The sequence below is a fragment of the Lycium barbarum genome, chromosome 12, assembly GCF_019175385.1.
Source record: "Lycium barbarum isolate Lr01 chromosome 12, ASM1917538v2, whole genome shotgun sequence".
NCBI classification, from domain to species: domain Eukaryota; kingdom Viridiplantae; phylum Streptophyta; class Magnoliopsida; order Solanales; family Solanaceae; genus Lycium; species Lycium barbarum.
In genome coordinates this window covers 83,269,858-83,280,738 of record NC_083348.1, presented here as the reverse complement: position 1 = coordinate 83,280,738, position 10,881 = coordinate 83,269,858, and the positions used below count along the sequence as shown (strand labels likewise).

Here is a 10,881-nt window from a genome sequence, read left to right as displayed (position 1 = left end):
GATTTTCATCCGCCTTCATTGGCCACTAGGATACCCTTAGGTGTATGTTTCTTTGATGAGATGTACATGCAGAAGCTAACAGGTCCTCCTAGCAGGGGTCGTTTAGTTGATGGGATAGGGAGATCCTATTATACCATGTTTGGTACAGTTTTGTATTCTGAGATTATCAATCTGAGGATTATTTATACCACAATTGTGATGTATTTTTTTACCATATCCTATGTCCGATAATTGTAAGAAAGATAAAGTGCATCTCAAAAGGAGGTGTGACTTCATTAATTAGGAAGAGCTCTCTTTTTCAGTTATAAGGAATCGTTCTTTTAGTAGGCTTGTAAAGAGCTAGATTGTTTTTTGAAGAACAATTGAACAAATGCAGCATTGAATAATTGTCTTTAAAGAAGCAAATAGAAGAAAAATATTTTCTATACATGGCTTCTTCTTTTATGTTCTCTCTATTTTATTTTCTACTCCATCTTTATTTTCAAAATACTGATTTTCTGCTTAGTCCTTCTTCTCTTATGAATTTCTCCTGTGATTTTTCAGTATGCTACTAGTGACATTAAATACGTACATTTTCACCATGTCCCCAAAATATCAATGGCATATTAATTTTATCTGTAAAAACTTGTTAGTTCTATCCATAAAACAAACATTTTACCCTTCTTTCATTAGGGGACCAAAAGTTTACAATTGATCCATTGCATTGTAAGTTAGAAATGCTGAACAAAAAGAAGGTGAAAGAAGTATGGGATAGCACATAAGAAAACACAAAACACATACAACAACTAGAAGTACTTAATACATTGAGCAAAAAAAAGAATCCCTAATTCTAATGGTCCATGGACTTCTTTATGCAGAAGAACAACCTGTAATATATCTTTAATCATAAAAACCTGCATGCAATTGTCTTATTATAACTTGATATAATAAATATGTTCACACTTTCAGTATTTAGAACTTAAACTCAATGAAGAAAAATACAATCTGAGGAACATAAAGTGGATTACTTTAAGGGAAAACTTCAATGAGGGACCTTATGCCAAAGACAGGTGTAATCTTGTGGCTCTTGAAGCTAGCCTCAAGGAATAACTTTTCCCATTCTTTCTCAGTTCTCTCCCTTCCAGTGAGAAGTACCATCATCAGCACATCAAAAATGAGCTTCACTTCTGTTATGTCTGCTTCTTCTTCATTTCTATTCAACACTATGTCAATGATAAGAACCTTCCCTTTTCTTCCATCATCTTTATCCCTGATAGCTTCTCTGCTTCTTTTTAGCATCTTCACACAATCCTCATCACTCCAATTATGCATAACATGCTGCAATGAATTAATATCTTCTCAAGCAGAGGACCGAATTTCCTAACTCTTTTATTAAGGCATTGGCATGAGCAACAAAACTGAGAAGAATAGAGATTTGAATTGCCTATTTTTTCCCCTTCTTGTTTGCAAAGAAAAATAGAGTAGAGTAACTGAATTGAACAGGCCCTCCGTAAATATCATAACCAATTACCTATAGCCTTTGTTATAGAAACTAGGGCAAAGGTGCATATATATATCACTCAACTTTGCAATTTAGAGCAGATATATCTCTTGTTACAAAAGTGATATATTTATACCCCTGTCATTACAAAATTGTGCAAATGTACCCCTGCTGTTACAAAATGGTGCAAAATATCCTTTTTTGCTAACGGGTTTTTTTTTTAAATCATTTTGGTTATTTTTTAATTAAAAATATGCCACATGACTTTAAAAAAAGTCTACCTCTTTTTTTTAGCAGACATATTTTTCTAACGCCACATGGTAATTTTTTTCTGGGTGGGTTGGGTCTGGTTCGTTTAAAAAAATGGATAGACTTATTTTTTTAAAGTCACAGAGATATTTTTTAAACGAACCAAACCAGACATACCAGAAAAAAAAATTACCATGTGGCTTTAGAAAAATATGTTTATTAAAGAGAATTGGTAGACTTTTTTTAAAGTGACGTAGCATATTTTTAATTAAAAAATAACCAAAATAATTTCTTTAAAAAAAACCCTGTTAGCAAAAAAGGATATATTTACACCATTTTGTAACGGCAGGGTATATTTGCACAATTTTATAACGACAGGGGTATATATATACCACTTTTGTAAAGAGAGATATATCTACTCTAAATCGTAAAGTTTAGGGTATATTTGCACCTTTGCCCTAGAAACTATATGGTAGTTGAAAGACTGCTGAACAAAGTATGAATGTCTAGGAAGTTGCATAGGGATCCTCGAACAACAAGTCATAATGAGAATTTGGGAATAAAAACGGATTCTTCGCTGTGTGTAATATGAATCAGCATTATATCATTCCTACCAGCGATAACCCACCCAGGATTGCTATTTACAGACTTAGATATCAAATGTAAAATATGTCAAATTGAAAAGAGAGAAAAAAAAAAAAAAAAAGAATTCTTACCCTAAACAAAATGGCATCAGCAGAGGGAATTGACTGAAACGTGTCACCTCCCACATACTTCATATTTTCTGTCTGTGGCATGTTAGCAACAACATGAGGGAGGTCCAATACAGTGCATTTTAAATGAGGGAATGCATCCAAAATAGTCTTAGCGATAAAACCAGTGCCACCTCCAACATCAACCAATGAATCTAGCTCTTCAAAAACTTGTTTGCAGTCCTTTACAACCAAACCCATCATTTGGGAATCACTAGCCATTCCTTCATTGAAAACTTCGTTGAATCTTGGATTTTGGTCACAGAATTCCCACATGGGTGCACCATGTACTGCTTCAAATGGGCTAGTTTCATTTCCAAGAAACCAATCCCCCAAAGAGTGCCATGGATTCACCATAACAGGATCAACCATTGCTAACAAAAGGGGACAAATTTGGGATTTCACTCTTCAAAAGCAGCTTAGAAGAAGCTGTAAGGACATACCCTTCTTCATTTTCATCAAGCTTTTTAGTAGTAGTGAAGAAGCCAGAATATATCAATAGGCGCATCAATCGATGAATTCCATTTGATTTTGTAGCAGGAAGTTTCAGCTCTGAAACTAACTCAGACAGAGTCATTGGCTGCTTATGATTGTTAATTGCATCTGGTATGCCTAATTGAATCGCACAGCCAAGAACCATGGAATTTGCAAAACTGAAGGCATGCTTGTAGATATGAGCCTGAGCTTGGAACATTTCACTAGCTGTTGGGACATCATTGGCCTCCATTGATCAGAGTTTCCCTGCTCTTTTTCTTCTTAAATATTTAGTCTTGATATACAAAGAAAATTCAAGGAAGATTCACTTCTAGGGGAGACTGTTGGGAAAATAATAATCCCACCGAGAATAATATTCACATTAAATAGCAAGAATAAGGGAATAACAACGGCACCGAATCTTTTAACGGTGATAAAGTATAATACACGAGAGAAGAAATATAATACCACTATAGTAAAAAATATTACAACTTGGTAAGACTACACCGCACCCAAAAATAAAATAACTTCGGTTATTTTAAACACCTCACTATAACATCCGCTCACACACTTTATTTTCCATCACAAAGTATTTTCTATCACTGTGAACTTCTCTCAAACCCTCTCCGTATTACTCTCTTTCCTGGTGTATTTGAATGCTAGAAACGGACTCTTACTTACAGAATAACTTGCCAAACTTTGGACCAATCAAAATTATTGGATTTCTACAACTTGCATTGCTGCGATTGCAAATTGCAAGTCAAGACTTGTGTCCAGCTTTGGTCATTTTTAGTTTCAATTTTGATTGGGTCCCACAGAGACAAAACCATAGTCTTTGACATGTTTAGAGCCTGTTTGGATGGGCTTAAAATAAGCAGCTTATAAGCTGAAAACAACTTATAAGCCAAAAAAAAAATAAGTTGGGGTAGGCTAACTTATTTTTTTTGACTTATAAGCTGTTTTCAGCTTATAAGCTGCTTTAGATAAGCTAAGCTAAACGGGCCCAATTATTTTTTTGGACTTATTTTATGCACAAAATGACTTTAAGCTGATCAGCCAAACACTCAAAAAAACTGAAAACAGCTTATAAACAACTTATAAGTCAATCCAAACGGGCTCTTAGTTTCGGTAGCCATTAGCCAATTATTCGATTTATTATTATTTATATTTATATTTATAGTGGACATAACTATTAACGGTGACACTACTAGCCTAGTTTCACGTGAATCATGATTCATGAGGTGTACTTGAGTCATTGCTAAACAGAATTTGTCTTTTTCTAGGTGTTATACCCCCACTTCCCGGGTAGGGGTGTTAAAAAGGAAATCACAAATCCTACCAAACCAAAAATTAAATCAAATCGAGAAAAAGAATCGATTATTGATATGATATTAAAAAAAAATGATCATAACGTGTTTAGTTTAATTTTAACTAAAAATAGTTAAATGGAAATCAAATCAATCTAACATTGTATTTATACAAATTTTATAAATATTTATCAAAATATAATTTGTAAGTATTTCTTATACTTTTTCACAATTCATGTTTCTTAACATAGTTTTTCAAGTTTGAACACAATTTTTTATGGTACAATAAGTATTTTAGTTTTTGATCACGTGTGTGAACACACGTGTACCTTATTATACTTTTTAAACTATGGCCACAAAGGCAGATTTGTTTGATGTGCAATATATGTGTTGCTTAGTCACGGGACTGAAATATCTCCTCCTTCTAGTATGAACATGAGACTTAATTTCTTGAATCTATCATGTACAAACTTCTTCTACATTTATCTCGGGGCAAAGAATTGATGATCACTCCCCCCCCCCCCCCCAACCCCCCGTTCTGTTAGGCAGAGCACAAGTGTGTAAGCATTGGCTCTGTGGAAGAACATTAACAAAATGACCGATCTCTCATCTCTCTCTAGTTTCTTTGCATTCCTTTTCCCCTTATTTTCTCTACTAACCGCTCAACTATTGACAACAGAAGCCATGACTTGAACTTGAATTCTAGCCTTGCTTTCGTATCTTCAGGATTATCATAAGAAATAGCAACTAAGGATTAATACTTACCAAGAAAAGATCACACTTGGTTAAGAAAATTACTAAATTGAATGATATGAGTGCTAAATTTGAAAAGAGTCTTTCGGAATTCACCCTATATGTTAAACACAATAATAGTGAGATTCTTGTTGTTTCTCTTTATGTGGATGACCTTTTGATCACAGGGAGCAGTGCAAAGCTGATCGATGAGTTCAAACAAGATATGATGCAAGCTTTTGAAATGTTTGATCTTGGTCTGATGACTTATTTCCTTGGAATGGAGATTACACAAGGAAAAGATGAGTTTTTCATTTGCCAGAAAAAATTTGCAAAGGAAATTCTCAAGAAATTCGACATGGAAAACTGTAAAGAGATGAATACTCCCATGAACCAAAAAAAGAAGCTATGCAAAGATGATGGAGCTAAAAAGGTGGAGGAAACATACTTCAGAAGTCTCATTGGGACAGGTGATAACGTCCAAATCCACTCCTCAAAGAGCAAGTGTACACGGTCGTCGCAAAATAATTTACCCAACTATGAGTCGGGTTCAAATCCACAGGGAACAATATAAAGGCGATTTAAACGAGTAAGGAATTATCACCAACTAGGCTAAGCCAAACACTTTTTCAATATTTGATTTTTGGTTTAACAACTAACAAAGATAAAACTAACTAGAAAGCGGGTAAAATAATCAATGGCCACAAGTATGGATACAAAGGAAATTACGCTCAAGTAACAATCCAATGTATTTCACTATTTTACAACTAAGAATGAGTTTACGCTAATTAGATAATGATTTCTAACATCTCATCAAAAGTCTCTCGACCAAATTGATAAATATCATTACTAAGCTTTCTCAAGCCTTAGAATGTAGAAAATGTGAACAATCAATATAATCTCAAGTAACTTTCTTATCTCTAGCTCAAGTTATTAGATGAGGTTTAAAGCCCCAAATTCTTGTTAATGAATCTTTTCCAACCTCAATCTTCCTCTCTCGAGCTCAGATCGAAGTAAATGAGCGGGTCTTAGAGTTAGTTAATCCCTTAAGAAAAATTAAAGAACAAGATTAATTAAAATAACATTAACTCACTTCATTAGCAATAAAAATCATTCAATACATAAGCAAAACAAGAGTTTCATCTAACACTTTAATCATATAATATTTCCATAAACAAGATTCAAGTGAAGAAAATAAATATTACACACTTAGATATTCATTACAAAGCAAGGAATCAAAGAAATGGAGAAAAGTTTAAGAAAGTTCCCAACCCAATCTTCAACCCTAAAGTGGTGCAAAAATCCTAGCCTCCAAAACTTGTGTTTTCTGCCAAAGTTGTGTTTTCAAGTGAGCTTGGTCGAGTTTTGTATGAGTTGGGAACAAAAAGACGTGACATTCTATTTCTGCCCAGTTTTGCCCAGAAAAGACTCTTCGAGTTCGCGGCTAGACCTTCGCGTTCGCGAAGGTTTATTGACTCGTTGACCATCGTGAACGCCGTCAACCTTCGCGTTCGGAAAGGGTATTTCTGGCAGAATTTCCTTTTCTTCGTTTTAGCTCCTTTTTGGCTCGTTTTCACTTAGTTTGATCCCAATTCTCTTCATGACTCAATGCACCTGAAATAATAGCAATACACACCAAGAATAGCCTCATATTATGGATTAAGAACACAAAACCTAAAGCAAAGTGACTAAAATAAGTGGTAAAATCACCACTTATCAACTGGGACGAGAATTTATAGAGACAAGAATAATGAGAGAATTCTTTCTGCTTTGTATTCATCATAATGACCTCCTTATATAGAAGTAATGTTTTCTTTCTCCTAGTCTAATAAGGTAACTCTATTCTAATAAAACTATAATTTCTATATTACCATAATTACAATTGTAACATAAATAAACTTTTATATTCTCTCAATACCCCCCCTCAAGTTGGAGCATACGAGTCCCGAATGCCCAAGTTGCTAAGAAAATATTGATGTTACTATTTACCCAAAGCCTTTGTAAAAATATCGGCCAATTGCTCACTGGTGGACACGTGACTGGGAAGTATTAACCCGGATTGGAGTGCGTCCCGGACGTAGTGACGGTCAACTTCAATGTTTTTAGTTCATTCATGAAACACCGGATTGCGTGCAATATATAATGTCGCTTGACTATCATAATACATTTTCACAAGATACTTATGGTCAACACCCAAACTATGCAAGATTCCCTTTAGTCATTTCAATTCACAGACTGTCATTGCCATTGACCTGTATTTCGCCTCTGCTGACGAGCGAGAGACAATGTGTTGCTTCTGGGTTTTCCATGATATGAGTGAATTCTTGAGGGAGATAAACCACCTGATAAGTGATTTTTGAGTCAACGGACATCTGCCCAGTCCGAATCACACCATCCGTACAACTGGAGATCACAATCTTTTCTCATCACAATACCTTGCCCTAGGTTCTTCTTCAAGTAGCACACCATACAGAGAGACGCGTTTCAGTGTGCTTCCTTCGGTTGCCGCATGAATTGGGACAAAACAAGCACGCAATATGACAACTCAGGTCTCGTAAAATTGAGGTATGTGAGTCTACTGACCAGACATCAGCATGGTTCCGGATCTCCCAAAGGGGCTCTTTTGTCCAACACCAAAGCGTGATTTGGTTCCATAGGAGTATTGATTGGTTTAGCTCCCGGTAAATCAGACTTAGAGATTATATCCAAGGCATATTTTTGTTGACAGAGAAATAACTCAGTTTGTCCGCGTGCAACTTCAACTCCTAGAAAATACTTTAGAGGGCCCAAATCCTTCATGTAAAAACATGTGCAAAGATAGTCTTTGAATCGTTCAATGGCACTATAGTCGTTTCCGGAGATAATCAAGTCATCCACATAGACTGAGACGTTAAGCTGCATACCTCCCCAGGTCATAGTGAATAGAAAATAATCAGAGTACGATTGCTTAAACCTATATTTCTTCGAAGCACTTGACAATTTCGCAAACCAACACTTTGGAGCTTGCTTCAAACCATACAAAGATTTCTGGAGTCAACATACTTGCCCCGGATTAGGAACGCGGAATCCCGGTGGCAATTTCATATAAACCTCATCCGTAAGGTCACCATGCAAGAAGGCATTATGCAGATCCATCTTATGCAACTCCCAATTTCGCGCAGCCGTGACTGCCAGGAAGGTCCGAACGGTTACTACCTTAGCAATAGGAGAAAAAGTTTCGTTGTAGTCAATTCATTCCTTCTATTATTTTCGAAGATGAACAAACGAGATTTATATCACTCGATTGTGCCGTCAGAGTTGTACTTGATTTGGTACACCTATCTATATCCGAGTGCTTTCTTATCCGATATCAAAGTTTCGTGTCCATGTTCCATTATCCTCCAACACTTGGATCTCTTGCTGCATAGCTATTTTCCAATGTTCCTTTTTCATTGCCTCCGAAAAGGTTTTGGTTCGGTTCCTATGGTAATTGCTGCAAGGAAACTTTGGTGCTGTGAGGAAAAATTATCACGGGATATATAGTTAGCTAAAGGATACGGTGCACCTGAGGGTTGCTGAGGATCAGGTGAACGCGTTGATGAACTTTCTTTCCAGAATGTTTCAGTGACGTAGTCCCGCAACCGAATCGAATCATGCTTCTGACGTTTACCTCGACCCAACTATTCCTCCGGTGGCATTTTGCTGGCCCGAATACCTTCCATCTGTACTTCATCCACGCTTTCACTATTTGGACCGACATCTGTCTGTTCTAATTCTGGCTGATTCGTAGGTTCGGTATCTGGTGTTCGTATTTCCTCCATTCGAGCTTCATTCTTACCTACATTATCAGTCTGGCCTTCTTCGAAATTGTGTTGGTTTCTTTGATCCTCAGTTTCATCCGAGATCACTTCTATGTTGTCGACTAGTTACCTGATCCTTCGGCAAAAGGGAACTTAGTCTCGTAGAAGTCCACATCTCTTGAGACTAAAGAAGATACACCTACGACTTCGACTCTCAAACATGTCCCTCATTCTTCCCTTTGTGTATGCATAGCAGAGTGAGCCTATCACATTTAAGTGATCATACTGGGGAGCATTCCCTTACAAGATTTTATAGGGGGTTTTTCCATTCAAAACCGAAGACGGCGTTCTATTGATCAAATACCCACAGTCAAAACACATTATCCCCAGAACTTGATCGGAAGATGACCCTGAAATCTCAATGCTCGAGCCACATTAAGAATGTATTGGTGTTTTCTTTCGACTCTTCCATTCTGCTGAGGTGTCCCTGTGCAAGATGTTTGAAACAGAATTCCATGTTCGAAGAAGCAAGTCTTCATACATGTGAACTCAGTTCCATTATCACTTCTAACTATCTTCACCTTTTTTTCGAACTGCCTCTCCACAAAAGCGAAGAAATTCTTTAAGGTTTTAGGCACTTCTTTCTTATCAACTAAGAGAAAGATCCACACGGCTCGTGAACGACCATCCACAATAATCAAAAAATATGAAGCACTACAAGATGAAGGGATTCTATATGGTCCCCTTAAATTTCAATGAATCATCTTGAAAGTATTCGAAGCAATATTATCACTTAAAGGAAAAACATTTCTCGTTTGCTTTGCCCGTTGGCATACATCACATTCTCTATCCAATCTATCATCGCTCTCATTTAAGCCTAATGCCGTAATAGAATTCATTACTTGTGCTGAAGGATGAACCAACCATTTGTGCCAAAGATCGAACCAATCAACTGCCTCTGCCTTCATAGCCCGTATCAGCAGCATATTTCGAAAATAGTAAAGTCTACCTCGACGCTCACCCTTTCCAATCAGCTTTCTCGTGGTGGAGTCCAGTATAGAGCACATAATTCTATTAAATGTCACATCACAATCTAAATAATCAACTAGTTGTGATATAGAAATAAAATTGCATGTCAAATCCGGAACATAAAGGGCATTCTTCAACCATATCCTATCATTCAGCCTCGTTGTTCCTTCTTTTGTAGCCACCGAGCTAGTCCGTCCGGAAAACCAACCCGACACTTAGGAATGTCTCTCTTATTACTCAGTTCCTCCAAATTACCTGTCACATGGTTGGTAGCTCCAGAGTCTATGATCAGGATGAATTTTTGGTCTTACTATCTATCTTTCGATTCGGGTTTTTTCTCTGGGAATTCAATATGTGAATCACAGTCTTCCAGATCTCATCGCTCAAATTGTAAAGTCATGTGCCACCTGTGTTCACCGTTCATGTCTTCTCTTGAGTTTCTTCTATGAAAACCACAGTGTTATCCCGATAATTGTCTCTTCCATGACCTGATCCCGGTCTACTATTATGATGTTATAGCTGTCCTCATCTTCTTCCTCTAGTTTTCTCATCTCCTTTTTTATTTCCTAGCCACCAATTCGGATAGCTAACGAGTTGAAAACATCTGTCCACAACGTGTCCGGATCTCTTGCAATGTGTGCAGAATGCACCATCATTTTTTCCTTTACCTTCGGTCACGGTAAGGGTTTTTTCCTTGCACGGCAAAAGCCATAGTTTCACTTCGGTCCTCTGTTTTTCATGTGATTCCTCTCACACGCTCTTCTTGCACCACCTTCGAATAGACCTTGTTTAATGATGGAAACAGTTCCTAGGCCAGTATGTTTGACCTCACCATTCCATACGTTCCCTCATCCAATCCCATAAGGGAAAGATCCACTTTTTCTTCTTTTCTTTTGGCTTCTAGGACCGTTCCTGGATTGCAAGAGCACTTTCCACACATGCAAGTTGAGATTTGTTCGTAATTTGCCAATTCCTTCCATAGCTTAGTGAGTTTTCCGTAGTAATCTACTATGGTCCTTCCCTTTTTCTTGCACTCCGCTAGTTCCGCCTTTGTTTGTTGCATCCGAGGGCCGTTAATA

The 10,881-nt window shown here is 37.0% G+C and overlaps 1 pseudogene; it reads right to left on the bottom strand.

Annotated features, from left to right (window-relative positions):
• Window positions 1-924: 924 nt before the first annotated feature.
• On the bottom strand, window positions 925-3,736 carry LOC132623818 (trans-resveratrol di-O-methyltransferase-like; annotated as a pseudogene).
• Window positions 3,737-10,881: the final 7,145 nt, after the last annotated feature.